Below are 12207 nucleotides of genomic sequence, written 5' to 3'. Positions count from 1 at the left end.
CAACATTGCGAATCCTCTGGCCAACTACAGAGTGAAATGATAAACTTATTTTACCACTAGGGGGCACTTAGCTGCATACCTTGAACTTTACAATAACAAAGTATGCTCTGACCTTCTTGTGAGGGGGTGTGATACCTCATCCAGACTCTTTGTGGACTGTTACTTTTGCATAAGAGACTGCTGCTATCCATTTGGGACATTTTTCTATCACAACATTGTTTTATTTATATGTATAGGGGCCTTTTCTATTCACTGTATCTGTATATGCAATGGAAATGTTTGAGCATTGGATAGATGTTATTTTTCTGTGGCTTTCCTTTTTTATTTAATAAAATGAATTTTAAAAAATGTTCCTAAGCTCCCACTAGCAGTTAGACTTGAGGGAAACTTGCCGTCACATTTGACTGTTATGGGGCTCAAACGTGAGGAATGGGGGCCTGGGGAGCTGTGTTTGATACTCACTGGCTCCCCTATTCCAGCGCTATGCTCCATGAAGTTGGCTCGTGCACACAACGTGACTCTTCAAGTGGCTGTGTGCGCATGCCCTGCCATAGAGATGAATGGGGGAGATCATGCGAACACAGACAGCAGATAAGAGCCATGCTGTGTGCGCACAGCAACTTCATGTGGACGCAGCGCTGGAATGGGGCACCCGATGAGTATCAAACACAGCTTCCTCCTGATATTTGAGCCCTTTAATGTAGTTTGTGGGGCTCAAATGTAATGATAGGTTCCCTTTAAAAATGATGTGATAGTAAAAGGTGAATGTTCACATTAAACTTCGCTAGAATGCATTTTACAGACTTACAGGTCAGTGTTGTAGATATCCAAGGCATCATCGTGCAAGTTACTAGCAGAGCACATAGAAGCACCCAAGTGATTTGAAAAAGCAGTGCTGGGAACCGCAACAGATTTGGAGATTTCCTTTAGGTCATGAAGAATATGGAAATCTGCTAAAACATTGGAGTTTTAGAAGAATTTGTATTTCTAAATTTTGTTTTTACATAAGAAAGACCATACAAACCTCAATCAAGGAAGGAACAGATCCTAATATGTCAAGTAGAAAGCATGAAGCACACTGGAAAAATGGAAGGGGGGGTTAAGACTGGTTGGTTATATAGTCTATCAACATACTTGATCCATGGAATCTTAACTTTTATTAAACAGTGGTTGTCTATTTAAAAGAATGCTAGAGTGTTTTGCATTTTTTCATCAATTAAGATCCACATACGTTTGCTTCAGACTAAAGAAATTGACCACTGTTTTTTTCCACGATCGAGCTATGGCAAAGTGCGCAGCCACAAAGATATGTAATTAACCCCTTAATGACGCGGCCCCTTTTTCTTTTTCCATTTTCGTTTTTTTCTCCCCCTTCAAAAAAATCGTAACTCCTTTATTTATCTATCGTTGTCGCTGTATGAGGGCTTGTTTTTTGCGGGACGAGTTGTATTTTTCATTGGTGCTATTTAAAGTACCATATAATGTACTGCAAAACTTTAAAAAAATTCTAAGTGCATCTTGTTTCTACGGCGCACAAACGGCAACAAAGTGACATGATAACTTTATTCTATGGGTCGGTACGATTACTACAATACCAAACTTGTATAGGTTTTTTCTTACTATACTACTTTTTTTTTTTTCAAAGACATTTACCGTATATACCGGCGTATAAGGCGACGGGGCGTATAAGACGACCCCCCAACTGTCACCTTATACGCCGGTATACAGTGGAGAAAAAAAAAATAAATTATTACTCACCTCCCACCGCGTCCTGTCGCGCTCCGGCAGGATGTCGCTCGCTCCGGCAGGCTGTCGCTCGCTCCTTGTCCCTGCCGCAGCATAGCTTTCTGAATGCGGGGCTTGAAATCCCCGCTTCCAGAAAGCTAATACACACGCCGGCAGCCATGACATCATTGAATGGCTGTGATTGGCTAAAGCACACGTGGCTTCAGCCAATCACACTATTCAATGACATCATTGAATGGGTGTGATTGCTAACACGTGCGCCTTCAGCCAATCACAGCCATTCAATGCTGTCATGGCTGCCGGCGTGTGTATTAGCTTTCTGGAAGCGGGGATTTCAAGCCCCGCATTCAGAAAGCTATGCTGCGGCGGGGACGAGGAGCGAGCGACAGCCTGCCGGAGCGAGCGACATCCTGCCGGAGCGCGACAGAACGCGGTGGGAGGTGAGTAATAAATTTTTTTTTTTACACTTTTTTTTTTTTGTATTACCGGCGCATAAGACGACCCCCGACTGCAGAGCAGATTTTTCGGGGTTCAAAAGTCGTCTTATACGCCGGTATATACGGTAATTTTTTTCAATTATTTTCTTTCATCATCTTGTGCGCGCAATAACTTTTTTATTTTTTTGTCGACGTAGTTGGGCAAGGGCTCATTTTTTGCGGGATGTCCTTCAGTTTCTGATAGTATCAATTTGGAGCACCTACGACTTTTTGATCGCTTTTTATAGCATTTTTTCTGGGAGACGGTAACTAAAAAGAGTGCATTTCTGGTGTTCTTTTTTTTATTATTTTTTTCAGACGACGTTCACCGTGCGGGAAAAATAATGAGCTACTTTGATAGATCGGACTTTTACGGACGCAGCGATACCAAATACATATTTTTATTTTATAATTTAGATTTTTTTAGTAATAGATATGGAAAAAGGGGGGTGATTTAAAAACTTTTATAACTTTTTTTTTTACAATTAAAAAAACTTTAGTTTTTTTTTTTTTTTAAACTTTGAAGTCCCCCTGGGGGACTTTAACATGCGATGCTTTGATCGCTCCTGCAGTATGATGTAATGCTATAGCATTACGTCATACTGCAATTTAACAGGCAGTCTATCAAGCTACCCCACGGGGATGGCTTGATAGGCAGTCTGGTAAAGCAGCCCTGGGGCCTTTCATTAGGCTCCCAGCTGCCATGACACCTGCACGGCTCCCCCGATCTCACCACGGGGATTTAAATGCCTCTGTCAGAATTGACAGCGGCATTTAAATGGTTAATAGCCGCGAACGGCCGATAGTGGCTATTGCCCGTGGGTGTCAGCTGTTATAAACAGCTGACGCCCGCACTGTATGAAGAGAGGTTGCCACGCAACCTCTCTTCATACATACCCCGCTGCTCCATGACGTACCGGTACGTCATGGAGTGGGAAGGGGTTAAAATGCTAGAATGACAAACTGCATTAAGGGAGCTAGATGAGAAATTCTCGTTGGGAGGAACGAGTCATGAAAACTGGAAATTACATTTTAAATCAGATCCAAAGTCTTCGTACTTAAAGCCACGTCAACCACACATGATGCATAAATCCCCGTTCACATCGAGAAGAGATACCAAAAGCATATTTTGCTGTGCGGACTTGTACCTTCTAAAAAAGACTTTTAGACCTTACTGGAAGTGTTAATAGAAGGTTTTCATATGAAACGGTGTAATTTCTGGCAATCACAGATATCAATTTTGAATTCCTACTTAGCCTTATAAGGTAATTTGGCCTTTTGAGCATATCTGGCTCTGGGATGCTCCAAGCAATATGTCTCATATTTTAGAACAGGATGTAGAAATCTGAAAGAATTTTGAAGTATTTAACTTGAAGAAAAACCTTTTGTAACGAAGATACCAGTCAGGCATCTCTACTTGTACAATATATGTGTAACAGAGTATGACTGATGGTTTACAATAATAAAACCTTATTAGCAATAAGCCCTGGGTCAGCCTATACAAGGGGCAATCATTAAAGATTTCCCCTGACCCACTTCCTATGGACTGAGAGCAATGAAACTTGGCACAGTTATAAGTCCTTCTCTACATTGGTGCCACCTAGGGACACACACTTCTCCAATCTCTTTATGCAATTGTAAACCCCTCGCTTGTAGAAATTGACAGGTTTATTCAAAAGCCACATTGTGACTTTGTAAATCAGAGTCTCATCATCTGGAAAATGCTTGCCCTTCAAAAATGGTTTCATTGTTAGAAAGAGGTGGAAGTCCGATGGTGCGAGGTCAAGGGAATAAGGGGGATACGGTAGAATTTCATACCTGCAGCAGCATGCTCCGGATGCTTCCGTTGTATCGACAGGACTTTAGTCTCTGGATCATAGTGATGGACCCAGCTTTCATCCTGTTTGATCAGTCTGTTAAAAAAGTCTTCCTGGTTTCCATGGCACATCGTCAAAAGAGCCTGGGAGCATTTGACTCCTTCCTGCTTCTGGAAAGGTGTAAGCAGCCGGGGAACCCAGGAAGCGGATACCTTATGCATATGAAGATGGTCTTGGGTGAATGGTTACGCGGCAGTTTTCCAAAATGGCAACCTCCGCTTGCTGGATGGTGTGTTCATCAATAGCGGGGTGGGGTCGCCCTGAAATTTGAGCCATTTCCACCGAAGTATGACCACATTTGAATTGATGATGTCAGCTCTTGACTACATCATATAATGGGGAATTCTCCCTATAAACCTCTTTCATCTCATCGAACGTCTCCCTTGGTGTGCGGACTTTCAGGTAAAGGAACTTGATGACTGCTCTGTATTCCACTGGGTCCATTATCAGACCTCGTACTACTTCAGCACCTGTACAAGAAAGACCGTTATCAGTTCAGAGTTGCAAATTGGCACGTAACCTATGGAGACTTATACCATTACTTGTGCAATTTCAGCATCCTGTGATAAAAAGAAGTGGGTCAGGGGAAATCTTTAATGAATGCCCTTTGTATTCTCTGGCTCTGGAACAAAACTTTATCCTGGGATCAGAGGGGACAGTTATATTAGCTAGCGTTAGTCTTCTGTGCTAATGTCCCTCCGATCCACTGGTTCTAGGTCCTGTTTTTGGTCATCCAAGCTGTCCCATGCAATTTTCACACTACTTTAATCCTCACAGTGCATTAGTAGTGTTAGACTACCAGTGCAGTATACCTGCTGTCTTATTCGCCAGAACTGCTCATGTGATCCGGGTCTCTTTAATGCAAAACCATCAACCTGCAATCACTCATTAGGCAACTATAGATTTATATTATTATAGGCTGTAACATCACCTGCCTTCTTCCACTTCCCTCTCCTCTCACTGTGTGACTCTAGGTACAGGGTACTGAAGGCAAAGTTTTTATGACTGAAGAGGTTTGTGAACATGTGCAGAGATTCTGCAGGCAGGGAAAGTGAGACTGCAGGCTGTTGAAGGGTTAAAAAGAGGGCACTTTTCTTCAATAATAAAATATATGAATTAAGCTTCATTATTTTTAGTTGGTAAATCTACACTTCTATATCAGGGCATTGCATGTACAGCAGCTTCCTAAAATATAGCCCCTACTAGAATCCAGCAGTGAAGCCAGGGCACTTGTCCCGGGCCCAGGCAGGTAGATGTGTCAAGAGAGGACATAGGTCTGGGAAAATCCTGCCTTTCATCGCTGCAGAGAGTTACAACAGCCAGAGCTTCTTCCTGGCTGTTGTAAGATGATCGAGTCAGCTGCTTTGTCTGGGTGAATAGAAGGGGGGGGGGGGGTGAGGGAGGCGTGCAGAGAGCAACAGAGACATGAAGACGATTCTGAGGTGCCAGGACCTTAATGCTACACTGTAATTAATCCTTATTTTAGGAGTATTTCATTAAATTAGAGTCAATTTTTATGTCCAGAATGGGGTTGTACATGTTTAGGACCTTCGCATTTGTAAAGATACAAAGATTTCTTCATAGCATTTATAAATGCTATTTAATTTTACATTGTTATTCATAACTTTTCGTTACAACATGCCTGTTATTACCCCTGTAAAAGGGGTGTGTCACTGACACCCACTATGGACAAGACCAAAAGTACTGCCTAGTTGTTAATTTATTCAGACCATTTCTTTGTGGATTCTAGCTGGTGTAGGGAGTTTAAAGGCCCATTTACACGTAACGATTATCACTCACAATTTGGTCAAGAGACCGAAAATAAGCAATAATCGTTACATTTAAACGCAGGCATCATGTAGTTTTTGCTTGAACAATGATTTTAAGGTGCACTTAAAATGCATCGTTTAGCTAGTGAGATAAAGTATCTCGTAATAGGCCGCATGCTGTTAATTTCACGGGAGGCAGCAGATAACATTGTAATCTGCTGACAGCTGCAAAGAGAACAATGCAGCTGGGTGTGTGATTAATCATATGCTTGGCTCTGCAAACAGCTCCTGGAGGCCCTTTTACATGCCAATAAAGATGATAAAGTGTTAATGGCCATTAACACTTTATGCAAATAGATTGCAAAATCGTTCAGTCATTTGAAAGATTATCTTTGCCTGCAACTGGGCCTTTACAGGCACAACTCCCTGTTGAAAGTATGCAAATTAGGTCTCCTACAAAAGCAAGAAAATTGTCTCTCTAGTGCTACCTATAGGTAGCTACCCTATCCAGGTAAGTCAATGCCCAACCTATCAAATATATACAGCCCAGAAATGCAGATATGGAAGATTTATATTTTTATAGAATATTTGAAAACCATCAGAATTGTTCCTGCTTATATTATTTCATTTACATCTGTGTTGCACTTTAATATTTTTTGCGCATATGTGAAGTCTGCAGATGAATGTGCCATATATAAATGTGTGTATATCCTATATTCCCATACTTCTCCTGGAAAGCATGTACCACTAGACTCTAGGTTTGACTATATGCTAGGTATTTATGCCAGCACTGTTCTAGACCTTTATAAATCTGTAATCTTCAGACACTCCATCTGCCTCTGATTTCATGGTCCAACTAGTGTTGCTAAATGCTGCAGCAAGAAACACTTCAGTGAGTCTTCTTTTCTCTTTCAAGCTTTGCAGAACAAATTTCTAACCTATTACACTACAGAGGGAAAAAATATTTATTTTTTAAAAGATGAACCTATCAATCAAGCCGGAGGCAAGTTTGTGATGGTGACTGAACACTACATGCCGCACAGTGAATATTGTGAAGTATTTTCATTCATGCTTCAAAGATGGGGAGAGTCATGCAAGTAATTTACGGTGACTAAAAAATGAACTGTGTTTTTATTGTAGAAGCCCATTCATTTTTTATATTTATTTTAGCTTGCTGGTGTATTGGAGTACAACAAACTTATTTATATGTTCCTCAAAATTAAAACAATATGTGCATTATTTGATTATGGCAAAGGGCTCCTTCACACGGTTCTATTTTTCATTATTCTTTTGTGAGCCAGAACCAGAAGTGGAACGAGAAAGTATAATGGAAAGATTTGTATTTCTTCCGTATTTTGAAACCATTTCTGATTTGGGCTCACAAAATACTGATGAAAAATACGCCCGTGTGAAGGAACCCTTAGGTTTCACATAGCCAAGAAAATCTCACACGAATATGAACCCCATTCTTTTAAATGGAGTCTTATACAATCACTGCATGTTCTAATTTTTTGCCTTCCTCGGAACGCATCACCCATTGATTTCAATCGGAGCTTTAATGCCTTGCATGGCTTTCGCATGAAATCAATTAGAAACACATCCGATCCTCTATCACGCGGGAGACTCACGCAAGAGGATCGGAACTTCATCGTTGCAATGCAAGGGTATATTGTACGTTCACAAGCTCGATTTCGGGCCGAGTTTCATGGCCCGATATCACTTTCGCCCATGTATAGGAAGCTTTAGGGAATATTCCGGCTGCGTTTTTTACTATGCTGTGGGACTCTTTCAGGGGGCTCTGTTACAGCTGCCGAAGCAACACTGCGATGGAACCTGAAAATGAAAACTAACAGAACCATTCACTGTTATTAGTGAAACAGATATCACTTTGGTGTCCATTTGACAAGCTTTCCATTCATTTCCACTATAGTTAAAGTATAAAATAGCACAGTCAACTACAATATTCTATACTCCAAATATAACAGAAACAAATTGATCCATTGTCAAACGGACACCAACGTGGTGTCTATTTCACTAATGCCAATGATTGGTTCTGTTCATTTCCATTTGAGGGTTCTGTCTGTCAGAACCGGCAACTCTCGGGGCCTCCGTGCCCGCACCACCGGTCCGGCCACCCGGGGTACAGGAGCGCGGCGCAGAGGTACCCCGGTTCTTGTGATCTCCCCGGGCCGCTGTAATACTGGTCGCCGCCGGGTTGCTAGGGAGGCAGCTGGTGCTTCTAGTCGCTTGACTACCAGGCTGGCTTCCCTAGTAACTGTCTGTGCAGTGAGACTGGGGGCGTGCCCCCAGCACCGCCCTGATTAGCCCTGCTGCTGTCAGGCTCCCCGCCCCAATCAGCTTCTGGGGCGGGAGCGCTGACAGCATTTAAATAGGTGTGTTTTCCTCTCAGGCCTTGCCAGTGTTAGTTTGGTTCTCCAGCTGCACCCGCGTTTATCCTGACTGCTCTTGTGACCTCGGCTTTTCTGACACCTGCTTTTGGACTTGACTACGTTTTTGCCTGACCCCTCCGTACTGCGTACCCTCTTGTTGCCTACCCGGATTGTCTGACCATTCTACCGTTGCTTGTCTCAGTGTCTGTTTGTCTCCCGTGTCCCGCTTCCCTAGTGAGGGTAGGGACCGTCGCCCAGTTGTCGCCCTGGGGGTTAGCCCAGGGGGGCAAGTAGGCAGGGACAGGGGTTGCGGGATATCTCAGGGAACCCCATATCCCGGACACTGTCCTGACAGTAACACTGGCCGAACTAAGGTCAGACCCTTGCATCCGCCCGGCAACTTTGAGCCCCTCGATGGAGGCCGTGGCGGCTGTAGCGAACCAGGTCCAGGTCCTTACGACCCTTGCCCAGGACCTAACAGCCCGCTTGCAGCCACGGGAACAAGTGGCAGCTGCAGGTCCCATGCAGCCCTCGTCCGCTCCAGGAACGATGTCAGAACCTCGAGCCACGCTTCCGGATTGCTTCTCCGGAGAGAGAGATCAGTTTTTTGCATTTAGAGAGAGCTGCAAGCTCTACTTTGATCTCCGCCCCCACTCCTCTGGTACTGAATACCAGAAAGTGGGAATCGTAATTACCCGCCTGAGGGGAGAGCCCCAAAATTGGGCTTTCTCGCTACCAGCTGGCTCTCCAGCCCGACTATCCCTTGACGCCTTTTTTTCCGCCCTGGGTCAAATTTATGACGAACCCGACCGGGCGGGCTACGCAGTCTCCAAACTTCTGGCCCTGCGCCAGGGTTGTAAGATGGCGGAGGACTACTGTTCCCAATTCCGTCAACATTGTACGGAATCCCGGTGGAACGATGCCGCCCTAAAAGACTTATTTTTGACCGGTCTGTCTGAGGGTCTCAAGGACCTACTTGTGGCCCACCCAGAGCCTAGAACCCTGGAGCAAGCCATGTCGCTGGCTATTCGAGCCGACCGACGTTTGAGGGCCAGACACGCCGCTCGGACCACCCCACTCCCCACGTCTACTTCTTCGACTGACCCGACCTTTTACCCTCCCACCACCGAGGCCATAGAGCTGGGAGCCGTGAACCCCAAGCAACGACGGGAACACCGCCTGAAGAAGAACCTCTGCTTCTACTGTGGGGAGCCGGGTCACCGCATTGCTACCTGCGCTAAGAAGCCACGGCAGGAAGAACTCCCGCTCCTAGGCAGTTGTCGGGGGGACTGTCTAGGAGCCCAGGTACTCCCTGTGTTGTCCAAAATGTTAGTGCCTTGCACCCTAGAATTTCATGCTTTCCACCGTACTGGGCAAGCCTTTGTTGATTCGGGGGCTGCGGCTAATTTCGTTAACTTTAATTTCGTTGCTCAACTGTCCGGGGTTTTGTTACGTTTAGAAACTCCGATTCTGGTTTCAGGAGTGGACTCCACTCCTTTGCAAGCAGGGGTGGTTAATCTGGTGACCCCTGAAGTAAGGTTTACTATAGGAGCCTTACACGTGGAAACCTGCACCTTTCTAGTGATGAGAGATTTGTCTGTGGACGTCGTCCTAGGCCTCCCCTGGCTCCGGGAGCACAACCCGGTAGTAAATTGGGACACGTTGGAACTGGTAAAGTGGGGTCCCCGCTGTGCCAATCACCTTTGTGCGGTGAAGGTGGGAATCTCCACCTGCGAGGGGAGCCCCCTACCAGAATACCTCTCCGAGTTTTCTGACGTGTTCTCCAAACAATTATCTGAAGCTCTGCCCCCTCATAGGGAATGGGACTGTAAAATAGACTTGATTCCTGGGGCCAAACTTCCCAAGGGCCGCATTTATAACGTTACGGTTCCAGAGAGAGAATCCATGAGGGACTACATCCAGGACAGCCTGGCCAAGGGGCACATCCGGCCCTCAGAATCCCCGGTGGGTGCCGGGTTTTTCTTCGTTGAGAAGAAGGATGGGGGTCTCCGGCCCTGTATTGACTATAGAGAGCTAAATAAAATCACAGTCCGAAACCAGTATGCTCTTCCACTCATTCCTGACCTCCTCAACCAGGTCGCTGGTGCCCGATGGTTTTCTAAACTTGATCTCAGGGGAGCATACAACCTCATCCGCATTCGGGAGGGGGATGAGTGGAAAACCGCCTTCAATACGCCCCTCGGGCATTTTGAATACCTAGTTATGCCTTTTGGATTGTGTAACGCCCCCGCCATTTTTCAGGGGTACATGAACTCAGTGTTTCAGGATATCATGGGGGTGTTCGTGGTTGTATATCTAGATGACATTTTGATTTTTTCCTCCGACTTGCCGAGTCACCATACTCACGTTCAGACTGTGCTAGCTCGACTCAGACATAACAAGCTGTTTGCTAAACTCGAGAAATGTGTTTTCGGGGTACAAAAGATATCATTTTTGGGGTATATCATCACGCCATGCGACTTCCAGATGGATCCTGAAAAGGTGAAGGCCATCACGGAGTGGGCCCAGCCAGGGTCGTTGAAAGCCCTTCAACGCTTCCTCGGCTTCGCCAACTACTATCGCAAATTCATTAAAGACTTCTCCGTGGTGGCTAAACCTCTAACGGACCTCACCAGAAAGGGGGCAGATGTGAGGACCTGGTCTTCTGAGGCTCTGAGGGCCTTCAATACCCTAAAGGCGGCGTTCTCGTCTGCACCTGTCCTAGTACAACCGGATCTGTCCAGTCCTTTTGTGGTGGAGGTAGATGCCTCTGAGTTTGGTGTGGGAGCGGTACTGTCCCAAGGTCCCTCCACTCTCACCAACCTTAGACCGTGTGCCTATTTTTCTAGGAAGTTTTCGTCCACCGAACGGAACTATGATATAGGCAACCGGGAATTGCTGGCGATTAAGTGGGCTTTCGAAGAGTGGAGGCATTTTTTGGAAGGAGCCCATCACCAGATTACTGTACTCACTGACCATAAAAACCTCACTTATCTAGATTCCGCTAAGAGGTTAAATGCTCGGCAAGCCCGCTGGGCCTTGTTTTTCTCTCGGTTCAATTTTGTTGTTACCTATAGACCCGGTTCTAAGAATGTCAAGGCTGATGCCCTGTCTAGGAGTTTTGGTTCTCCGGAACCTTCCGAGCCGGAGCCTGAGAGCATTCTCTCCCCTGGGGTGGTCCTCGCTGCTGTCTCCTCCGACCTTTCACCTCTCATTCACGCCGCTCAACAATCTGCTCCTGAAGCCCTTCCGGAAGGCAAATTATTTGTCCCGTTGTCACTGAGATTGAAAGTGTTAGAGGAGACACATGCTTCAGTCCTAGCTGGACACCCCGGTATCAGGGGTACTCTGGAGTTAGCGGCCAGACTCTATTGGTGGCCGCACATGGCCAAGGATGTACGGGTATTTGTGTCCGCGTGCCCGGTTTGCGCAAGGGGGAAGAACCTCAGGAGACGTCCTGAGGGGCCTCTTCTGCCCTTGCCCATTCCGTCCAGGCCATGGTCCCATTTGTCCATGGATTTTATTACTGATCTGCCATCCTCGCTGGGGAATACGGTCATTTGGGTAATAGTTGACCGTTTCTCCAAAATGTCTCATTTTGTTCCACTTGGCAAGTTGCCTAACGCCAAACTTTTGTCTGAGATGTTCATCAAGGAGATTGTTCGGTTACATGGGATCCCCGAGGATATTGTGTCTGATAGAGGGGTTCAGTTCGTCGCTCGCTTCTGGCGAGCCTTCTGTAAAAATCTAAACGTTAATTTGTCCTTTTCCTCCGCTTTCCATCCCGAGAGTAACGGACAAACGGAACGGATGAACCAAGAACTTATCCAGTATCTGCGACTGTTTGTCTCTGATAACCAGCATCAGTGGGCCAACTACTTACCTCTCGCCGAATTTGCTATTAACAACCATGGTAACTCGTCGACCCAACTGTCACCTTTTTTTTGTA

The sequence above is a fragment of the Eleutherodactylus coqui genome, chromosome 6, assembly GCF_035609145.1.
Source record: "Eleutherodactylus coqui strain aEleCoq1 chromosome 6, aEleCoq1.hap1, whole genome shotgun sequence".
Taxonomy (NCBI): domain Eukaryota; kingdom Metazoa; phylum Chordata; class Amphibia; order Anura; family Eleutherodactylidae; genus Eleutherodactylus; species Eleutherodactylus coqui.
This window is presented reverse-complemented; position numbering follows the sequence as displayed.